Source organism: Corvus cornix, chromosome 1, assembly GCF_000738735.6.
Source record: "Corvus cornix cornix isolate S_Up_H32 chromosome 1, ASM73873v5, whole genome shotgun sequence".
NCBI lineage: Eukaryota > Metazoa > Chordata > Aves > Passeriformes > Corvidae > Corvus > Corvus cornix.
The window spans coordinates 3052844-3076494 of NC_046332.1; the positions used below are offsets into that span (position 1 = coordinate 3052844).

The 23651-nt window shown below is 40.8% G+C and overlaps 1 protein-coding gene and 1 long non-coding RNA gene across 4 annotated transcripts in view; both read left to right on the forward strand.

Moving 5' to 3' along the window:
* Positions 1–9749, forward strand: part of NSUN3 (NOP2/Sun RNA methyltransferase 3) — a 37696-nt gene extending 27947 nt beyond the window's left edge. Inside the window, exon 9 of one of the 3 annotated variants that reach the window (XR_005602351.1) lies at positions 8957–9749. The gene's annotated coding sequence lies outside the window, so the exon portion shown is untranslated. Of the gene's footprint in view, positions 1–1941; positions 6385–8956 lie in introns of those variants that run through there. The other 2 variants (XR_005602349.1, XR_005602350.1) reach the window with 2 other exon arrangements.
* A 1198-nt stretch (positions 9750–10947) lies between these two features.
* LOC120411633 lies at positions 10948–23651 on the forward strand. Its single transcript, XR_005604097.1, has 3 exons — positions 10948–17101; positions 17902–18005; positions 23601–23651. It is a non-coding gene; the product is annotated as an uncharacterized LOC120411633 (long non-coding RNA).

Here is a 23651-nt window from a genome sequence, read left to right on the forward strand (position 1 = left end):
CTTATTTAGCATCAATGACACCCCACGTTTAATCCTAACTCTTTCAGTGGGGAAGCAGAAGATTACAAGTAGTGGTTTGAGGGCCACCAGCAGCTCTTTTAGGCATCTTAAATCAATTTATCTGTAGGCTCTCTGTAATTTACAGGATGAGGGAAATACTGAATGTGAGAGACAGTTGTACTTTTCCATGAACAAAAAGGTCAGAAAAAAATTGCTTGTCAGCCAGGTATATAGTAAACATAAATTTAGCCTTGTGCGGATCAATATAAGGTTGTGTGTTCATATCCGATCACCTCAGATGGATTAAGATGTTGGATATTATTAAGATAATAAAAGACGGGATTGGCATCATAATGGTGGTACTTTGTCCTTGAAATTCTGTGGCTGGAGAGGTTCCCATTTGTAGATGCCAGGTGGTTCTTGAAACCCAGTCACTGAAATGAGGGAAGATTTGTACCTGAACAGGGTTCTCCTGTGAGGTTTTCTTTGGGTGTTCTCTTCTCCTGTTTTTTATCTATCTTTCTTCTTCTTTTGTATTGTTTTCATTTTCAGTCTCAATCCACTTTCCATCTTTATGTTTTGTTAATGAACAATTGCTAGCATGGTATCCTGGTTCTACAACATTTTTGCTTTTACCAGCCAGCACACCTGGCCATGCTCAGGGTTACCCATATTTTTGTGGTAATTTCCTTGAAACTGGGCTCAGAAAACTGAGAAGACATATTTTACTGAAGGTCAGGTAAAGCATCCATCTCTCCCCGTTCTCATATCTGGTTTGTGAATGTGAAAAAATACGTTTCCTCATTAAAATTAGTCTGGGGTTGAATGCTTTTCCTACTCCTTCCACCCTAAAGACGAGGCATCCTTTAGGCTCCCACCCCTGCCTTTGCACTGTTCTCTTAAGGTGTAATTGTTCCTTTCCAAAGTGTCATTGTAAGGACAGGATTCTTCTGGATGATCTTTCTTAGACAGTTATTTCAGGCTACACTGTTATAACTGATCTTGATTTACAGCTTTTTTGTCTTTAGGAAAAATTCTTTTCATCCATTTTAGATTAGACCTAAATCTTTGCTTTTTCAGTCTGCATGCAGTGTGTATTTTGAATACATTAAATTTTTTTTATGGCATCTATTAATGTGTTATGATAGGAACAAAGTTGAGTTTGAGCTTTGTCCCCTTCTGATTGAACTCCTGCTGTAGGATCGAGTGGGTTTCATATCTCTCTGTTCAGATTTACCATAAAAATATTAATACAAAATGTCAATTAAAACATAGAGCATATGTGTCCTGGCACAGCAGTTTTCTAGTGCCTCTGTGAGAATACTTCTATTTTTTCCTTTGACTCTTCTACAATGAAATCCTGGTGATCACTTATGATGAATCATTTTAATTGCACTGTGGTTTGTAACACAGCAAGTGGAGTTCTCTTGCTCTGCTGTGTCTGATATGAACGTAGGCTTTCCTTCCTCTGAGTAATGGGGTAAGATCAAAATATCCAGCACAAATCAATATTAGATACAGCCCAGCACCACCTGTAGATAGGCACTGCACTAGGAAAGTAAACATGAAATGAGTCACGCTTTCTGTGGCTTTCTTCCCCCTGCATGTTGGATAAGCTCTGACCCCTGAAGAGGTGATGGTGTTCGTTTGCTTGTTTGTTTGGCTTCCCAATTGTTTCATCTCTGATTAGAGGATAGAACTCCCAGTCACAAGCCCTAAGCGTCAAAAGATGGCTGAGTCCTGAGGGCAGAGTTTTACAGATGGAAGTGACTGGAGGCAAGGAGGTTTGGCTTTCCAAGGAAAGGTTGGATGTCACCAGAGCAACCTGTAATGGCTCTTTGAGTTTGGCTCTGGCAAGGAAATGAAAAGTGGCCGTGTCAGTTTAACAGCCACAATGGTCTGGATCGATCCTAATGCAGCTTTGACCTTGTTTTGCTGCAGGCTGACCCTCTGAGGTTGTTTCAGCTCTCAGCACCTGCAGAGGACACAGACCTCTCCCACTTCTGCAAAACAAGGGCTCAGGCTGCGATGGTGGCATAAAAACTTCTGCTCTCCAGACAACAATCTGCTTTTCTTCCTTAGTTTTCATATTCCACAAGGATGTAGAGCATAGAAAGGATTTTTCTTTTCCTTTTTGTGTGTGTTTGGCTTTTTTTTAAATAGCCATGCTTGGTGGTTCACCTGAATCTAATTGATGCATTTATAAGGTGCCAGCTACTGTAATCAGTCGACAGAAGGCAACCAACTGCTGCTGTTGCTGCTTTTTTTACTTCAGACTATAAAATGTGTGTATGGATTAACATTCATGGTTAGATCAGCCTTTCAGGTACTGAAGTTTTCCATTTTCACGCTCCTTTGACCCTGCACGCTTCACAGCCACTCCCAAGAGTCTCTGTTGGTGGTAAATGGATGTAGAAAATGGATGGGGTTTTGTTTGTGGGGGGCGGTTTTTTGGTCTTCTTCCTAACTTCAGTGGTAGAAGTTGACTAATTATCTAAGATGTGATGGTTTATGGCTGATCAGACTTCTGCAGATTTTGCTTTTGTTTCCTGCTTTCAGCATGGCTTTGGATGTTTCTGAGAGCCACACCAGGGAGACCTGCTTTTAACACCCTCATTAAGGAGAAGGAGATATTTTGCTTCCAAAAGCCCATATTCTGTTGTTTGTTACTGCAAGCTTAAAAATAACAACCTTAGAAATATTTCAAAGTTCTCTAGAGAATGAAGCCTGGTTCAGGAGACTGATGGCCAGATTGTGCTACCAGGTATGATATAAATCAAGAATAACTCCACTGAATGCAGGGCCATTACTCCAGCTTTACCAGGAGCAGGATGTGACCCTCAGTTTAATTTCTGAAATGGCTTCGGAATTTATTGGAGCTCTGCATCTCTGCAGGACCTTTCTTGGCTTTGCTGCAGTGGTAGCCTGATGTAAATCAGATTTCCTTGCAGCTGAGAACAGTGCTGATTATATATGAAGCTCTATTAGTGCTTGCTGGAGTTTTGTGTTCCTGAGACCACGTTAGGCATTCAAAGAGCTCACCCTTCTGCCTGTGACCTGCAGAAGGAGTAAAGTGTTTTACAGTAGTAATAAAGAGATTACATTAGATGAAGTTATTTTCAGTAACTATATCAGGAAGATTGAGAGTCAATTATCCCGGCCAGGTTCATCTTTAGGACACAAGCAAAGCAGAGGGTTCAGACATTTATACTATGCCAGCAAAAAAAGATTTAAAGGCACTGTGTTCTCACTGAGCACTTGGGCCTTAGCAGCAGGAGCATCCAGGGAGGTCACTGAGCATATTTTGGGAGCAGCAGTCTCTCTTGGGGTGCTCTTTGACCTCTTGGACTTCTTTACTAAGCAGCAAAAGCAGGCTCTGTGGCTTCTGTCACCTGTGGAAGTGACTGTTTGGTAGGGACAATAGTGCTGAGGCTCATACAGTTTCTGGTTTCTGTTCTGACGATATGGTGAATCTGTCACTTCTGCCCCTCACAATTAAAAGAAATTGATGATCTGGTGAGCTGGGTGGGTGGGACTAACACTGGTAAAGTTATGCTGACATAAATCCACTGAAGAGCTTTCTCAGTGTATGCCCCAGTTACTCTGTCCACGAGTCTTTGTCTGTTTTGTCACCCTTTACTTACATTGTGAACGAGATGCTTCTTTCTCTTCATTCATCTGTGGTTTTACTGCATTTTTTACACATTGAATTTTTGTGTATCGAAGCACTGAACTGTGTTTTCAATCAAAATGAGTTGAGTGATTCCTACTTGACTGAATGAAAGAAATCCCAAATCCTTCCAGTGTGCAGTGGTGTCAGAGAAGTGTTATTATGTTTTCAACAGCTCATGGTGTACCCAGAAACATGTATTGTTTTCTCTTTCCACCCCTTTTCCTTCCTTTTTGGGGACTGTAATGCACTTACGTGTTTAGCTGTTTATAATGAGGGGATTTCAATATGGTTTGAGTTAATTCTAGCAGGTGAGTGCCTTTATAGACTCACCTCTGGCACAAGTTAAAATGGCCTGCTTATCCAAAGAATGAACCTAAAAAGTGCAATCATCACTTGATCTGCCATTCTGAATCAAGACTGTCTATTAATAAGTCACTGTTTTGTTTTGGTAGTATTGATTCCCCAGAACTGATTGCATTTCAGGAAGCAGCGCACCTCTTTCTTCCTCAGGCTCTCCTCAATAACCACTTTGTCTTAGCAGTGGTGGCTGAACTGCTAAAGCAGCTGCTGCTGAGAAATAGGGAAGCCTAAGGAACCATTCTGAAAGTTGGATGCTGCTTTAGGTAAAGCCCGGATAAAATTGCTCAGGCCAACAAATCTTCTGTGATTTCTGGAATTCTGTCCTAAAGTCATCAGAATCAAGCTTCAGCTTGTGTAAGAAAGTCATTCAACAGCTTTTGTGTTGAACAAGTTTTGTTGAGGAAGGGTAAAGATTACCCCAAACTATTGCAGTGTCTCTGAAGATGCTGTGTGAAGGGACTGAGGGGAGAGAGGCTGTTTCTCCTGCTTTGGAAAGGACTCCAGTTTACCTTAGAAAACAGGTTGCTGATAGCAGGATCACAGATCCCCTCAATTCCTGGTTAATTCTGAAAACAGTGTGATTTTCCATGCTCAGTTCTGGCAAATGTTAAAATACTATTCTAAATCCCTCATCTGCTGTTCACAGCTGATTTCCAAAGCTGACCACTGTTCTTTTTAGTTTCTACCACTGCTGTAAGTGTGGATTCTTACCAGGTTTTTGTGCTCCGCTTTTTTCACCACCAAGCTGTTTAGCTGCGTCTTGGAGAGGACTTCTTCCTTGTTTCGAGGCAAACTGAAGCCAAACAAAAAAAATTCGGAGATGTCTGTGTGACATTCAGGTGCTGACAGAGCGCTCCAAACATCTGGCATGATTCTGCAGGGTTAGGCGGCCCTGCACTTTAAAACAGCTTACACTTTCAAACAATGGAATTTACATGCTTCAGAGGTTTCCTATCTCCTTATCTTGTCCGTGAGGAATTAATAAGTTGAAGCCATTCAGCTGAGAGTGGTGGCTTGGTTGTGTGCCTTTTAGAAAGCAGCTGAAGCGTGAGGAGACTGTGGCTGGCTACATTTGCATGGACTGCAGCTCACTGACATGGAGACTTTTCCTTTGATGCACTTTCTTTAATCTTCTGCACTCTGACTTATCCAACAGGTGATAAAATACACCTACCCCTTGCAATCAAAATATTATGCTTTTATGTGCTGACTTATCCCCTGGGATCTCCAAACACTTTGCAAACCTTTTGGCTGAGCTGTTGTGAAGGGAGAGGCTTTATTCTCATTTCCTGCTTAAACAAATCGAGGAAGAAAGGAGTGAAGTGATTTGGCCAAGGTTTGTGTTTGAGCTGCAAGGCCTTGAGCTGTATCTATCATCCATTTCCTAATTATATATAGAAGTGGATCTTTCAGAATGTTTTGGGTATTTGGTTTTGGGATCAAAGCAGGGGAATCCAAAAAGGTCTGCAGTGTTTGGAAAACACTTCTCAAACCAATGCACAGGAAAATTGTGGGTCCTAGGCAACTCTAGTTTAGCTGGTGAAGGTTGTGAGTGTATAAACTGGTGAATTTTAAGTACTTTAAAAGTATCACTGATCAGAGCCTCAAAAGTTGCAATATTTTTCACTACCTATGTGTTCAAACATTCCCCCAAGCCTACAGTACCATCCCCAGGCACACCCCAAATGCGCAAATCTGCTCCCATTACTTTCCCTCTTTTGGGAGCACTTTTCCTCAGATATTCCTTTTCCACTTTTCCCCCAATATACAGAGGGGAGATGGTCTGCTTCTTTTCTGATTAAGGCTCAGGAAAAAGAGTGATGAAAGGAGCATGATATTCATTTATGCTGGCATTTCATGTGGTAAATTTACTTTTTTCTCACTGGTAAATGAGAAGCTTGAAGAATCCCCTACATCATCTATAAATACAGTGACCACCAAAGAGTGGCCTGCTCTGACTTGTTCGTGGACGTATTTTTAACAGAAATTTGTACACACGTGATAATTTTGTGGGATTTCCCATGATGATTTTCAAGGTGACCATTCATGTTTGGGTCTCTGTCTTTCCTGCTGCTTTTACTTCAGAATGATTGATCTGTAATAAATGAGATAAATATGTGAAAATACGTCAAATGTGTGTAGCGTGACAGATTTAGATAATTCACCAAGATAATTTTAAAGTGCCACTGGCTTCCACATTTATTGTAGTCAATTCTGTAACTGATGTTTCATGAATTTTTAGTACTGACGTAATAATTTTCAACTGTAGGAGCGACTTTAGGACTGAAACTACCTTAAACTAAGCCCCGCATATAGATGAAATAATAAAACAAAGCAAATTTTGACCTGGAGTAGAGGGAAGTACTGTGTTGATTTAGCCTGGAGTAGCTACAGTTTATGGTGGGAGATTTTTTTGCTGCTCATGTCACAAGCAGAAATATGGAATCATAAGGCAAAAATGAGTAGCACCTTCAGCATGAAGGCTGCCTACATAATTTGAATTCAAGGGACTACTTGGCTGGTGAGAAGGAATTGGTAGGTGTGGGATGTTTTATGATAGCAGCCTTGTGGTGTGCCTGCAGCAAGAAATGCAAACACATTAAACTCTAAGGTAATGTTGCTTAAATAATTTGTGTGCTTCTGTATATATATGTTTGCACAGCAGCAGCAGCAGTTATTGAAACTGATGCTAGATATTTCTGGAGTTTTCATTCAGTGTAGGGGTTTGCTACGTGTAATTTTGATATGTGATGGCATTAGACATTTCTCAAACACGGGCCAAAACCAGCAACCCAGTAATTGCCTTTTTGCTTTTCCATTGTATTCTGCTATTGTAACTGCTTTCATGTGTTTGCACTGACTCATTCTTATCTGTAATGGTTTTCTTTTAAATTATAAAATCTACAAACAGCTGATACAAACTTAGAAAATTATAAAAGCTGCAAGCACTTGGATCATCCAGCACAGTGATGCACTAGGATTCCTTGCATAGCTTTCCTGAATCAGCCATATTTACGTTGCTGTAATAATCTAAAACAGGTTTTGTAACTGTGTGTTTTTGTTCAAAAGCATGCTAGAGCAGCCCTGTTATAGTCAAGGAAAACAAACAACTTGGCTTTCCTGGGAATAAAATTTTGATAGAGAAGAAGCAGGTGTGAAGTCCACTGGCAATTCTTTGGGCAGAGAAAGGAACACAGAGCAGATGGGTTTCACTTCTAGCCTGGGAGGTTGTTCAAGGATCTTGCAGATGGCATCAGTGTTTGAAATGTCCACAGATGCATTCTTCAAGAAGGTAAGGGGATGGTGTGGATTCCCAGGCCATGAAAGGTCCTCAGACCTCTGCTCTGGCAGAGCCTTTCTGCACATCTGGGCTCTTCTTTGGGGCCTGGGGCTTCTCCCTGCAGGGCACCATGGAAGGCAGGGATCTCAAGGTGCCCCATGGGACACAAGAAGCAGGGAGCTGTGAGGGGCTGGTCTGAGCTCTGCTTTCCATGCTCAAAATGGCAGCCTTTTGCCTCCTTAACCAGGTACCAGGTAAAGGCCAAATTTTGGTCTGGTTAAATTCAGGTAACTCCTCTGGTGACACCAGAGGTGTGCAAATGTGTGCCAGAAAGGATTCCTGTACATGCAGCCGCAGCGTGTTAACTTTAGAAATCACAATATGTTGCCTATTACAATGTACTCCAAAGTTAATTCCCATCTGATCATCCAGGAAATGTCAGATTTTGAAATGTCTGTGATGGGTATAATAAGACTTTATCATCAAATGTCTCTCAAATGCTAATGAAGCCGGAAGAAACAGTAAAGCAAACACCTCTTCAAATTAATCTATATCAAAAAATCTGTTCAATTAATAAAACTGGCAAAGAATCTAGGAATGTGGGATGAATCCAGAAGAGTGACAGGTTTTCCAACCTCAGCTTCACCCTTTCCTAATGTTAGGGAGAAAGTGGTTATTAAGTGAGATGGAGTCTATGACATCTGTCCCTGCCCTTTGTTCTGTGGAGAGCTCAGCATTAAAAGAGGTTAGGATTAGATTGGTTTATGAGGGAAGAGAATGAAAATGGTAAAAAAATCCTAAGGCAGTCTGGGAACGTAGCAACACGAAGATCTTCATAATTTCTCTCCCCTGATAACCAAGGCTAATGCACCCCACAGAGGAGAAAGAAGAGCAGCAGTGTCTGAGGTTCAGCTCCTGAGGAGGTGAGTGCTGGCCCAGGAGTCTGGAGAGCACCCACCAAGGCTCCATCATCCATGTGGGAAAACTGGAAGGATCCATCCCATTTGCAGGGAGCTGGAAAGTTGAGGGGGGGGTAGATCAGCCCCTCCAGGCACAGAGGCTTGTTGGCTACAGGCTTTGCATTCCTACAGGTCATTTGTGGATTTCCTCCAGAGAGGTGGTGGATTTAAAAACTCCATTTGAGAACGGAAAGCACACGGCACTGAGCTCCCATCTGCTGCCTTACACAGAAATGTTCTGCTTTGCAGTTAATGTTCTGTATTCACACAGCTGAAGGCTGTAATGGATGTGCCCATGTCTGCAGGATGCTGGTAGCTGTATTTAATAGGCACTTACGTGCTTAATATGATGTAATTGTTAACATAGGATTGCTACACAGTAATAAATCCACTTATTAATAAAGCTTCTGTGGGAACCAACCAAAAAAGAAATGTTGATGATTTTCAACAAAGCATAGTAGTGGTTTTTTGAAGACAGAAAACAAGAAATCTCCTGTTTAGCAGACTAAAAATAGTAAACGCCCTCCTTGAACAGACAAAAAGAGTCCACTGGAAGTTATTGACTGAACTAGTACCTGAGGGACATGAATTTGATGCACATTTCTTTCCTTGGCATTTAAGAGAGTCTCTTTCCATGTTAACTGGGATAGCTGATACAGAAATTACACTGATCCTGTTTTCCAGTTCTGTTGCTTCAGCCAGGACAAGGAGTTCAAGCTGGCAGCGCTTGAAGGAAGGGAAGTGCAAGATTTGGAGATCATAACCCTGTCACACTGCAGTTCATGGTGAGGCAGCCATTTATACAAACTCATTGAGATGCTTCTTTCAAGATATATTTACTGTATTCCACGAAACTGGGCCATGTGTTTCTGCCTTGGAGCAAGATTAGAAGATTATCTTTATTTTTCCCTGGTAAACAGAAGACTGGTTCTCAGACTTAGTGCAATATAAACAGAGGAGCTACACATAAAAGGAAAAGAAGCCTGTACTTGATGTAAAATTTGAAATAGTGTTAGGTAATTCAAAGGAAAATTTCACTACTGCTTGTTTCAGACTTGGGTTGGGTTGTAGTGGCAGTGGAAAAAATTCTGCAGGAAAATGGTTTCTCAGCAAAGCTTATCAGAGTATTCAGTGCTGTGCTTTATAGTTTGTCTATAAATAACACAATAATAAAATAACAGCAATAAATTGAGCAGAATACATGATGAAAAGTGATGATTATATATATAAATTAAAATGTCTGTTTTCCAGTTAGAGAAGTAGTATCATCAATTAAATCTCTTCCTTTGAGAATAAGAGCAGATCTTTAATCCTAATTAATAATTTTACCTGTAAAATTTGTATGAAATGAGGAATTACATGTTACTGGAAGCCATCAGAGCCAGTGAAAGATGCCTGTTGAATGAATTAGTATCACATGGATGAAAGGCATGATGTTGTGGCTGCATCTAGGTATAAGCTGCCTCCTGGAAAATTCAGAAATATTTTTGAAATATGGGTGAAATATTGACTGAGTCAAGGCAGACGTGGATTTCAAAAGTGTCATGTCAATAGTAAACATGCTAGAAAATCCCATCCCAAAAATGTGATGGCAAGAGAGGGTTGACATGGGCTTAGCAATTCCTGCTAAAATGCAGTGGTTCACATCTTACTGGGTGGAAACTTCATTTCTTCTCCCTCTCTTCTGGCCTAACTGAGTTGTTCTGAGAATCAGCCTGCGTAGGATTCTGTGATATTTATGCAAACATTTGCACCACATTGATTAAGAGCAGAGTGCAGCAGAGCCTTTCATAAGCCTTAATAAAATTCTGGCTATTGTCATCACTTGGCAATTCATAAAATGCTGTACTAAAAACCCATGACCTTGTCTATTTTGTCCAGAGTGTTCCCCTGTGAGATTCATGTGGTTTCAGTCCAGCTTTTTCTTTTGTCTGTTTATATGCAGACATAACACTTAACAAGAGATAATGTGTAAACAAGAGCATGCATTATGCAGATAAATAGACTCCCACTGCTGAACAAGTCCTTAGCACTTTGCATTAAAAATAAATACAGATGCAAACCGAAATTCAATATTTATTTTAACAGCAGGACTTTATCATTGGTAGCATTTCTCTGATGTTTCCTGGATTAAATAAGTGGCTTTTAAAAGAGATTCACCAGTCCAGAAGTTTGAAGCAGTTTAAACCTTTTCTTAATAGCACCAAAGGGAGAGATAATAACAATTAGCAGTTCTTGACAATATCAGGAAATTACATCTGCATTAACTGAGAACTGCTGGATCCATGCAGCCACAAGTCTCTTTACCCACTGACAAATGTGGCCATCAGAAGTGAGAGAAAGAAGGCACCAAGATTTCCACAGATCTCAGCATTTTGGAAAATACTGAAGAGGGTTTTATTCAAGGCACAAAATGGGTTTGGATTCCATGCTCCATTGAAAATCCAGAGGAAAGAAGTATAATTCTCACTAGGCTGTTAAATACCTCCAGTATGTGCTTCTCATTAATTTTACAGGTGCTGCTTAAAAGTAAATTTGTCAGACATTCAAAAAAAAAAAAAAAAAAAAAAAAAAAAGGTGGTTTCTTTTCTTTTCTCTTTTCTCTTTTCTTTTCTTTTCTTTTCTTTTCTTTTCTTTTCTTTTCTTTTCTTTTCTTTTCTTTTCTTTTCTTTTCTTTTCTTTTCTTTTCTTTGTCTGAGAGCATCACATTGCTAAGCTTGCCTGCAGCATTTATTCTTGAGTGCTAGACTCAGTCTAGCTTCATTCTAGTTTCCCTCATCTCCCCACTCCATTGTTTTTGATGTGGTTGAGGTCAGAGGGGTAAATATGAGGTTCAAGGAATCAGGACTGGAGAGGAAAACAGTGTGTAACTCCAAGTTCTAGATTCAAGATGAGATCACTCAAAGTGGCCTGGTGGAGCTGTCAAATAATAAAGAGCAGAGCAAGGGAGTACAGCAGGAAATGTTCACAAATATTTGTTGGAATAGGGTTGCAGATACACTTTTGCATTTGAAGTGTTATAGCCAAAAGGTAAAGAAGGAATTTGAGAACTCTTCTGCAATACCAAACTGATTCCAGAAGGTTTGGAGTTGAAATTTGCCAGGCAGCTTTTGTCAAAGCAGGAAGGACTCGAGGTAAGTCAGAATTTCTAGCTGAGATCTCTCTCGCTGCAAGGTTTTTTATTGTAAAGTGAGCCCTGGAAATGATGACACTGGAACTGGTGGGACGTCCCACATCCTGTTTGTGTATAAATCTCCAAATTAACAATTTGCAATGTGCATGTATTACTAACAAATTTCAGCCTTGCAGGTTAACAGGATTTTAAAAGAACAAGGATCTGTGGTGTCTGCGCCATCATAATCAGGTGAGCTTAGAGAGGAGACTGGGACCTGGCTTGTGTCAAATCCATGACCACACCTAAAAATCAGTAGGAATGTTTCCACTCACACAAGAGAGGAGAGGATTTTTACCCTGCAGAACTCAGCAGATGCTTAGGAGGCTTTACCAGGCTTTCTGTTTTGTTGTCTCCATTCCCTCAGCAAAGTGCAACATATGGTTAACTTCCCATCATGGTTGCATCATGGTCTGTTAATGAAGCAGACATGTAAGATAATTATACTTCCCTCTTCAAACTTCCTGATTTGGCAAGCTCATCTATTGGGAATTCTGGGGCATTGCAGGGGTTTATTTTTCATTTCCTCAGTCCTCATTATCCATGAAAACCTTCACGTTTTGATTTGTTTTCATTTGAAAGTCCAATTAAACATTTCAGAATCCGGAAGAACCTTTGAAGACATTCCCCTCCTTTTTTGTTGTTGTTGTTGTTTTTATTGTTCTTGGGGGTTTATTTGGTGGCTTTTTTATTTATTTGCCAGCAAAAGCAAATGTAATGTTTCATTTGGGTGATGCCAGCTGTCCATTGTGAATGCAAACGATGAGCCAGTGGAGCTACACGGCTGCCTTGAACGAATGTGTGAAATAGAAGTTACACATCCTGCAGGTGCCTCTGCTAGGAGAATCTATTCACTCAGAGCACATTTAGCTGATATATTGTACAGCTGGTCAAACAATGCCTTCAGGCTGTCTGAAAGTTTTCACAGGAAATTAAGTGCTTTGGAGTTTGCTGCAAAACATCACTTTACAAAACCAGGGTAATTTTGATAGTGCTCTTTTTAGACTGCTAATTTCAGTTCTCTGCCTCTTCTATCCAATTTGCCTCTTTTATTCTTTGTTTTAATGAACTATATACAGTAAATTTCTCAGTTGCTTTGTTTTGTTTTTCTTTTCTTTCTTTTACCAGTGAAATTGATTCAGCAATGTGAATTGTTTGGTCTCTGACCCCTGGGGTCTTTACTGTGTGCTACTTGGTGCTCTAATGCTCCGTAGTTTGCAAAGCAATTATTCCCATTCTAATGGGAATTCTAATCTAGTCTAGTTATTTATTCCAAGGATACTTTATAAATCATGGCAGTTTAAAAGGCACCAGGACAGCAAATGTTGAGGGGTTCTGCAGCTTTTCATGTGCCTCCCATGGAAAATGTACACACTTAGAGAAAGGCATGTTAAAGTAGCATAATCTGTTCTTTCCAGCTCCAGTTTCATCAGACTAATTAAAGATGCCTCCAAATCCTTTTGTATTCAAGAAAAAAAAACATGTTCTTAAAAGCCATTGAGCTTCATGTGACTTAAATGCCTGCCTGAAGTTAAACACCTTCTTAAAAGCTTGGAATAAAAGGAAACTTAAGTGCCCATGTTCCTCACAGCCAAAGCTCTCATGCAGCTTAATTAAGAGGAAGTTTGTTAATTAGAGTAGCACAAAGTACAGACTCTTAGAGACCATGCTGAAGAAAAGAATTACAAAAACAATTAACAGGGTCAAAACTATAAATACCAGAAAACTTCCTCTCCTTCCTCACTCCAATCCTAGGGGCAAGACTCCAGACATTCTCAGGGACTGGAAGAGGAGAAAAGGTTAGTGGGAGAAAGAGGCAGTGACTGCATCAGATTTCTTTGCTTCTGATGTAGGGAGAGTGGACTGCACAGGGAGGGAGTTTTTTAGCATCATCATCCAACATGGGATGCAATGGCGTAAGTTTTCTGTTGGTGTTTTTTTGACTGAAGCCTAAAGATTCAGATCAAAAGAGAGCAGTCCTCAAGAGCCCTGATGAACAAAATGAATATTCACATTAAATTTGAAAACATTGATAAACCAGTAAGATGATGTAGGTGAATTCCCACGTGACATCAAGTTTGGGGCACAGTGGTTTTTCTGGGAGTGATTTCAATAACTACAGCAAAAAGGAAATCCATATATTTGCAAGGATTCTAAGGAACTCCGATTATAATTAGTGTGATGAGCTGGGGAGAGGGATTTGGGAAGCAGCACTTAATTCCCAGGGGTGGAAGGGACAGGAGGAAACATCAGCATCTTCCTCTGAAATGGTTCCAGTTCAGTGGGAAAGCCCAGCTTGACCTTGTCTAAACATGAGGACAGAAGATGACATGAGGAAGATCCTCAGTGTCTTATTAGGCACTCAGATCCTTGTAGAAAGGAGAGGTTATGCAAATGAGTATCCTTTTTTTTTCCTAGACTGCTGACACAAAGCACTGATGAGGTTTGGGGGAGGTGTTTTAAATTAGAAACTTGGGAAGAGTTGACAGTTGCAGAAGGGCACTGAGGTCACCCAAAGACATCTGGTAGGACTGTCAGTCAGGAACACAGTGCAATTTTGCCAAGTGTAGGGTAGGATAGAAAACTGAGCTGCATTGGAGAAGGAATAGATGAAGGTCAGGGTTGAATTCTCAAAAAGTAGCAAGGTTATGGATATGAACTACAACAAATTAGGCACAGGGCCAAACGTGCACATTAAAAATGCTGGTATGCACAAATGTTTATGAAAGTTGGAGTAATCTCTGAATTTAAACAAAAACCAAGTCAGCAAAAATTACAGGAGAAAAAAAGGTACCTTTTGAGGACAGTTGATTACGTGTCTCTAGCAGACCATGAATATAATCACCTCTGCTTATTTGGGCCTCTGTTTTTAGGATACTTTCTAATTTCATTCTTCCTGCCCTGTGTGTGTCCCCATTTCCTTCCCTCTCTCTCCCCACCCTGGCATTTTCTGTGTTCAGGAGTATTCAGGTATGATTTCTTTTACTTCCCACTATTTGTTGTCACCTCTTTTCCTGACTGCTAACACAGGCTTTGCTGACAGCTTGCTGGTGATTGATGTTGGGAAAATACTTGGAAGTTGCTAGTTGCTAGTGTTTTAAAAACACAGGGGTATTCTCGCTTTGTTCATTTCAGTACTGACTTCAGTGCCTGGCAGTATTTTCTTACACCAGCTGAAGACTGGCCTGTCCAGGAACAGCTGGTTTGCAAAATGGGGCCGGAAGTGTTTCAAGAACAGACATTTATGAAACACTGAAGGGGCAAACCAACCAACCAACCTGCCTCCTGATACAACATAGGCAGAAAATTAAATCTGAGGAGGTAGAAGAAAAGGCTAAGATCTAAATACTGGGGTATCGTTGAGCCAAATTGTATGTGTTCTTGTTATTTCTTTTTCTCTCTTTCTGCTCGTCCTGAGTCTCTGAAATAGAGATTAAAACTAAATCAGCATGATCTGAATTGTTCCTCCAGACTAATTAACCTTAGCCCAATGATGTAGTTAGTTGTTTACAGCACTGAAATTCTTCACTGTAGAAGTGTCTGCACTGGAGATGGTCCTGACCCAAAAGTGAGGTTCAAGCATTTGTGTGTTTTGGGCAAGCAAAGTATATGGCCCAGCCTCCAGAACTGAATCCTGCCTTTCTTGTGAGCTCAGGTAAGCCTCAGATCCAAATTCAAGGAGAATCTTGAGCGTTGTCTGTGTGGTTTAACCCTGACAGCAAAGTACCATGCAGCTCCCTGCTCACTGTCCCCAGCGGGGCGGGGAGCCCGCGCTACGCAGCAACAATCAAAGCAGTGTTATCTACATCATTCCCATGCTAAATCCAAAACACAGCACTGCAGCAGCTACAAGGAAGAAAGTTAACTCTCTCCCATCCAAAGCCAGAACATTGTCCCCTCAAAGGGTTATATTTCAAACGCTGAGCTTTGGCAGGTGAGGATGAATTGGATGAGGAACCCAAGCTGACAACAGAGCACTTTGCTTTAATACAGAAACAGCTTGGAAGTCAATCTGGCTGAAACTTTAACATGGCTCCTGTGACATTGCTACCGAAGACTCCTTTGCTAGGCAATCATGCATTGCCACTTCTTAGGGAAGCAGAATTCTTGGTTGCATTGCAAACCTTAATATTCACAAGGATAATGCAAAAAATATAGAATATACTGTGAGTGTGGAATATCTATAAGGACTTGAATGAGGTTGTAAGAGAGATTTCTGTGGAATCTTCACATTGTCAGAACTAATTACTTCCTGTCTGGAGGAATGGTTCTCATCTTTGTTATGGTAGCAGTGTTTTGGGCAGTACTGGCATGTTACTCTGAAGTTGGATTGGATGTTAGTCTGGAAACCCAACATGTCAATTCTAGAAATGGTCTAAATCCTCATGAGCTGCAGGGGTGCTTAGTTCTGTGAGACCACACTTCATTAATCCTCTTTTCAGATTTGTTCCTTTAGTCCAGTGATTCGTGATCCCCCAAGAAGTGTGCAGACCCAGTGGCTCTATTTCCCCTAAAAGGCCTATAAAAAGAGAGAAGCCTGGGCCTGAACTGCAAGGTTCTATAGTTTGGGGAGGAAAAGGTAGGGTAGGCTGATCCTGTTGCTGTTTTGCTCAACACAAAGGTTCAGTTTCCTTGACAAATGATGGACAGTGCCTCCAAAATTGGAACTTTGATCCCAAAGGGGCCCTATGTTATTATAACATAAAGAATGGTTATTAAACTGTCAGAGGGTTAATAGTTTCATCTTAATAATCTTGATAGATGGTACACATTTCACCAGTGCTCCAAAAGCCCACAATGAGCTTTAAAATATTTTACTATTGGCTTGCCCTTCATCTCCCAAGGAAGTCTAAGGAGAACTCTTCCTGCTAATAAATTCTTTATCATAACATAGCTGGTTGTCCCTTTGTAGAAGGGAAATATATCCTTTGCTGTGCAGCCTGATTAATTGGTCTAATTTTATCAGGAAAATTAAATCCTCTTCGTTATCTGGGAAGTTATTTAAAGAAGTCTGAGCAAAACCCCAGCCCATGAGCCTGATGACTTTATTAACTATTACTTTTTAAGTGAGTTCTGTCTGAAGGATTCCCTTCAACTTTGAGGGCTATTTGTCTTCGGTTCTCAGGATTTCAGGATGACAAATGGGATGTCAGATATGACTTACTGTAAGACCTTATGGGATTCATAGAGGGTAGCTTTTACCCTTAGCTCTAGATGCTCTGTATGAGGCAGCCTGTAAATCTGGCCAATTTTAATGACCAAACCAGGTATCTCAGTGGCTTTACAACAGGCAAAGTAGCTGCACTCTTAACTGAAGCAGTTCTTAAAACATTATTGATCTTTGAGTGAGAAAAAGTAGTAAAATATGTGCATAGAAATATGCATGGGGGTTGATCCCGGTCCTGTGTCTGTAGTACATAAAACAAAGGAGACTCTTGGCAGTTTTAAAACATTATAAACTAATGCTTTACTTCTCTTTGCTTAGACCTGTATCAGAAAAGGAGAATTTCCCCAGATGTGCAAAGCCGAGGAAGATCTTAATCTTTGTATTTTCCAGAACTATTCCATGCTGAATATAACAACCAGACTGAAGGACTCTGCTAATTCACTTTACACTGGCCTCATCCCTGATGGAAAGGGCAACAGCTGGCAGTGAGGTGGGACCACGAAGGGTATAAACCCTCATGCTTTAGATCATAGGCCAATTAACAACAGCCTGTGTTTAGGAAGAGATTTTCCCACAGGTTTATAGGATTGTGAGAGTATATTTGCTGCCCAGGACTGTGTCCAGGTGTCTTCTGAATGTCTCCAAGGCCCGTGAATGCCTCTACAGCCTCTCTGATCAACCTGTGCCAGTGTTTCGTCACCCTCACAGGGAAAAAGTGCTTCCTGATGTTCAGGCAGCACCTCCTGTGTTTCAGCTTGTGCCCTTTTCCTCTTGTTCTGTCACTGGGCACCACTGAGAAGAGCCTGGCTCAGTCTTCTCTGCACCCTCCCTTCAGGGTGGTGGAAACTACGAGTAATAGGCTGAGAAGAAATGGCCTCAAGGTGCCCCAGAGGAGTTTAGACTGGATATTAGGAAAAATTTCTTCACCAAAAGGTTTATCAAGCACTGGAACAGGCTGCCCAGGGAAGTGGTTGAGCTGACTTCTCTGGAAGTATTTAAAGGATATGGTTTAGTGGTGTACTCAGCAGTGTTATGTTAAGGGTTGGACTCTAAGATCTTAAAGGTATTTTTTAACCCAAATGATTCTATGATTCAGGTATTTATATACACTGATCAGCTCTCCCCTGAGCCCTCTGCAGCCCAGGACCTTGTCAGCCTTCCTTGCTGCAAGGACATGCTCTGGCTCATGTTCTATGTGTTGTGCACCAGGACCCCCAGGTCATTTTCTGCCAAGCTGCTCTGCAATAGGTCGGCTCCCAGCATAAGCTGCTTGTTCCTTCCCACTTGCAGGGAATTCCTCCCCTGGCACAGGAGGGCTGCTCCTTGGTGGTTGATCAGTTCTTTCAACGCTTCACAGAAGGCACTGAAGGATAATTTGCATCTACTAAACCAGAGTAAGTAATGACAGTAATGCAGACAACAGCCCGCTGTTATATATTACACTCTATAAAGTTTGGAGGGAGATATTAAAACATAAGTGAAAGCCTTTTATTGATTGTCCAGGAAGGGGATCTAGAGATTAAAAACTAGCTACAGGAAAGGAAAACAGAAAGCACAAATGCTGCAGAGTTCTGTTCTTGGACACTTTTCCTTTATAGTTCACTGCTTTAAGTTTTAATGCTTCATGATAAATCATATTAAACACTTAATATTTGTATGTAACAACCTGAAATGTATATCTTTATAAGATTAAAAGCATAGTAGAACGTGGAGAAGGCTGTCCATTATATTTATTAATAAGTTTAACATAGGTGCAGTGGTCAGGCATATATGATTTTTATATATATATACTTATATATAATTTATATATGAAATAAACCTGAGGGGAATATGTTGTGGGAATGGCTATGGTGCCATCTTCCCTATCCATAAGAAAGGTGCAATGAAATATCCTAAACCTCACAAAGCACAAAGTCTGGACAAATATTTTATGGTAAAAGACAAAACAAACCCACATGTATTATGCCCTTCACTGTCAACATGATAACTTGTGAGTGTTCTTTTTCCTGCATCTTTCTTCTATTATTATCATCCTGTCTGAGCTAAATGACCTGTGACAGATGAGAAATGCAGTATAGTTCATGGGCAAATATCACACTCAGTATTGGATATATTGTGAGAGTATTGCAACCTGCTATGCTGAAGCTTAACAGAAATGCAAAATAATTTATTTTATTCAGTCTGGAACAAATTTCCAGGTAGTTGATTAAATGAAATGCTGGATGAGACTTCATTGTGTTACACTTTTCTGATTGAAAGATTGGCTTCTGTGACTTTGTATGGAAGATAAGAGCAGTGGGAACATCCTGGTCAAATATGTGATGGCAAATCAGACTCAATGCTGCAATAAACATAGTATAATACTTCTGGCATTCATGCTTCGTTCCCTGAGGGTTTTGGAGATATTTCCAGTTTTGATTTTTGGTGTGGAAGTTGGATGCTTGCCTCTCTTAAGCCCAGGTTACAGCAGCATCTTTTTTTGGACTGAATTTAAACCAATATAATGGTCCTGGTGTTGGGACTGGGGCAGGAGGAAGTCAATACTTTTAAGGCCCCTTCCAGCTATATATATTCTATAAACATGTTCCACCTTCAGAGCTGGGCACTGATATTAAGTTAGCTTCCAGGTTTTTTATCTCCATGTAAGATACACATTTTGCTCCCTCACAGAACAGAGAACAAGTCCTCCCCTGTGCAGCCACCTTTTATTCCTTTGCAGGACGTTCATCTGGTGGCAACCTGCCATTTTTCAGGAGCACTAGGATGAAACAAAAGTAGTACCCATGAGTTACAGTCCCTGAGTTTTGTAACCCTTTCTGTATAGTTGAAGTGTAATTTATAGTGAATACTAGGCAAGGCATATTCCTTGGTTAGTGAGTTCTTATTTTTATGTGCTCCTTCCAAACTCATTGTGGGTTAGGCAGATTTTTTTCCTTAAACTGATGCTGTTCTCTCCATGTAAATCCAGCATTAATTCTATGGCTGATATCCCATCTGGCTCTGGGAGTGGTCTCTCTGATGCTGTGATAGAGCTTATTTCATTAAAGGTGGCTGGAACAACAATGCCTTCAGTTCAGTTCTGCCCTCTTCTAATCAATTCATTTAAATAATGTTTAAATTTGAGGACAGGTGAGTGATTTGTTTGAAGTTAATGACAGCCAAATGAAAGGATAAGATAGTTCACAGATAAAGGTGAGTCAATTTCACTCATCTTGTCTATGAACTTGTGACTCAAAGGTGTTTTGTTCTTCAGCTGCTCCTTGAAACATGACCTGGTCCATGAAATTCTTATTAATTGATTTGGCTGTTGGTTTTTAATTCTGTATCTGATAACTCAGTGACTATTGCTTATTTTTATTTTTTAAAATTTGATCTGCAGAATTAATTGTTATTATCTTGTAGTAGTTGAAGTACATTTCTTGAAGATAATGTAAGATGTGCACTTTCTGCCAAATTTTAGCAGCTTGTTAATGCTAATCCCAAGGACCATCTTGTCTCTGAAAACAACATCAAATTAAAAATTGCTTTTACAAGAAATTCAACAGATCAAGTCAATATTTTGCAAAACAGCTTGGGTTGTCACTGAGCAGAAATGGTTTTCCTTGCCTCAACAGCTAAGCTCAGCTGTGGTTTGCATGGATTTTCAACAGGAAGATATAGATCTTCAGTTCTGGAATGAATGTTCTCTGAATCCCAGTTTCTTTTGACCAGGCCTGTATCTGGTGGCCAGTGCTGTATGACTCAGAGCTCTGTTGGTCAGTAGTTTGTGTAAATTTTAATTTCTGTATGTGAGGAGTTTGTGTGCTAGGGGAGATGAATTCTCTGCTGTGTTGATGTGGACTTCATCCTCCAGTGGTCATCCAACTCAAGGTCCTTTCAGGTGGAAAAATCTTCAGGCATTGGGGTCCATGTACTGACTCTAGAGATAGAGACATTTACTGAGTGTGACATGCAGCCAGGAGTGAGATTTTGTCAGAATTTCTGACATGCCAGAACTTAATTATTTTCTGTCTCATACATGTTGCACTCAGGACCTGAGGGATTCGCTTTTCTACTTTAGGATGGCAGGTTAGGAAATAATAAACTTTAGCCTGTTAGACGGCAAATACATAGGAATTACTAATTATGATGTTGAATAGTGTCTTTGAGAGGTGAACAGCCAAGCTGGCTGATTTAAGGTGCCTTTTGTCAAGGATGAAAACAGTGACATTAAACTGTATTTTTCTGGTATCTGTTAATTCTGGGTTACTGGGGAAATCACAGAATTCCTATTTCAAATTGACTTTGGTGATATGGACAGTGAAATCCATGTTAGCATGATGTCTCTCTCAGGCCCAGTGTTGGGCTAATGACAGAGTTGATTTATACAGAATCAATAGCTTTAGATAAAAGTAAATGCAAGTAGAGGGGAGTTTTTGGAGAATGTCAGTCAGATTTATGTCTTTTTGATTAAAGACTGCTTTGATATCCACAAAGATGTAATAGACTTTTGCAGTGATCTAGGATTTGATGTAATATCATGGTTGCTTGAAGACGGAACGGTCTTTGGATTTGTCAGTGTGACTTTAATTTATTGGGATCTTGCCTAATGTAGAAGTAGTTGTCAGTGGGAAGCCACTACCCCAAACCAGAGTGGCTTTTTGGCGCATTTCAGTATGGTCCATGGCATTCAACACCTGGGAGTAAAAGTACTCTTAAGGTTCATAAAACTTGTGACACGAAGGGCATCAAAATGTTGAATGGTGAGGGAAAAGGACAATCTTGCAGATCAAGGTCACTAAGAGGAGCTGGGCTCCACTGCCATAAAAGTCCCATTCAAACAATATGGATTTCAAATCATCACTGATTTAGAAACAATGAACAGCAGTAATAGCCTTGGATTAGGGAATTGTATACTCCCAAATCAAAAAAGGTGAATTTTTTGGCATCAGACAATCTCAAGCCTTCAATGCAAGGCTTGAGGCCTTGTAGTAGTCAGAGGCCTACTGAGGTGTGGGCTTTTGGTAAGGAATGAAGGAGTAGGAGGTGATAAAAAAAGGAATTTTATCTGTCTAGTGCATTGGCAAAGACTCTGGTCTTTTTTCCTCTGTTCTTGAAAAACTGTTTTGTGATCCAGTGTTAAAAACTACAGCCAGTGTAGAAAACAGGCTCCAAAATTATCCAGAGACTGGAGAGGACTTAGCAATAAGAAGTGCAAAACCAGTTCAGTCTGTGTAGGTCTCAAAAAGATGGCAATGTGGTGATTTGATTGCAAAATGTGGGTGCCTTTGACAAGAGAAATCAATGGGTAGTAGTGAGCCCTTCAAATGAGCACAGGAAGACACAACAGGTCAGTCACTGGAAGTTGATGCCAGACAAACTCAAATGAGACACAGTTTTAACTATGCAGAGCACAAGCTCCCAAAAGAAATGTTTGGTCTCTGAGTTGCTGGGTTTTTTTGAAATCGAGACTGAGTCCCTCTATGAATGGCATCCTTTAGCTGTACAGAAGTTACTGGGCTTTTTTCTTTGGTAACTGGGTGAAATGTAGTAGTGTGGCACACAGGAGGTCATTCAAGATGATTGTAAGGGTCTTGTCTACATTTAAGCTCTATGAATAAATGTTTAAGTAAAGCCCAGCTCCTTCATTTTGTGTAGTCCAACAGGCTGTTCGTATTTCATTTTATTCTCTGGTACAAGACTTACTTTCAGCATCCAATGTATGCATGGATTGAGGAGAGGTGGCTCTGCACTTGGGCATCCCTGAACCAGGGTTTGATTTTGTGGTTTGTGTTTGTGCCCTGTGTTTGTGGTCTGGCCAGCCTGGCCTGGGAGCACTCAGGGATTGCCTTGTGCCCATCAGATTTTGTAACACACAGTCCCATGCAGCCCAACCCCCTGTGTTTGGAGCATCAGCTTTTCCAGATTTTAATCACTCTCCTTAGCCTTGACCAGACGAAGGAGCCGAAAGTGCCTCTCAGCCATGCCGCAAGGCCGTGAAATTGTGTTAAGCGCTGCTTGTGAAAATGACTGGATCTGCTATTTTAGTCTGAGTGCCTCCATGTTTTTTGAAATTGTAATTTTCCTGTGCTGCTGTGTGTAAAGGTGACCCCTGTGTGCTGGGCCCCGGGCAGTTTGCTGCAGACAGCTCATCAGCGTGATTCATTTGGCGGGGTACTCAGTCAGCACCTCCTCAGCAGCAGCCGAGCAGGATGGAGCTCATCTCTGATATGCCGGGATATAAAGGCACCTACTAGAGATGCAGAACTCTCTGAAGATGCATTAGGGTTTGATTTTTGTGGCAGCAACACATTTACCAGGGGCACAAAGATTATAGCCCCTCATTCGGCCTGGTAGCAGCCGTGCAGGGAAAGGCAGGGCAGCGTCACCTGAGGAGCCCTGAGCTCCTGCTGGAGAGGGAGGGCTGAGTGATGCATTCCTGCAGTCACTGCTCTTCCTGTCTCACTTTCACCTCCTTTAAAATTGTCCAAAATTGCAGAACAGAACCAAGAGTGGTTTGTTGCTGCCTGTGGCCACATGATGGCACAAATCAGTCAAAAGAGCATCAATGTATGATCGTAGCATCAAGAGGAGTTGAGGCTCTGGTGGTCAGGGCTGATCCCTCCTTGCTGCTGTTTTGATCCACAAGTGACCATGATAACAGTGAGGGACAGTGGTGGTGTTTCAGACACAAGCTTAAAAAATAAACACTGAAAAAAAATTAGAAGAACAAAACCTGTCTGAAGTAGGAGCAAAAAGCATCTCTGGCAAAAAAATAAAGTTGGCCTTTAAAAAGGGCTGGTAGGAAGAAAACTTTTGTTTCTCTGATTTGTTTTGGGTTTCTCTTCAAAGGATCAGTAAACCTGTAGGAATCAAGAAACTCTTGTTATTTCTCTTCTAAATCCTGAAAACATAACGTGTTTTATTTTCATTGTGAGATGTGTAGTGGGGAGACTTTTATACATATATATAAGTGGTCTGGTAGTAAATAATGTTCTTTGCCTCCTCAGTGATCAAGATGATGCCTGGTGAAACCATCTAAGTGTGCTATAAGATCAAAG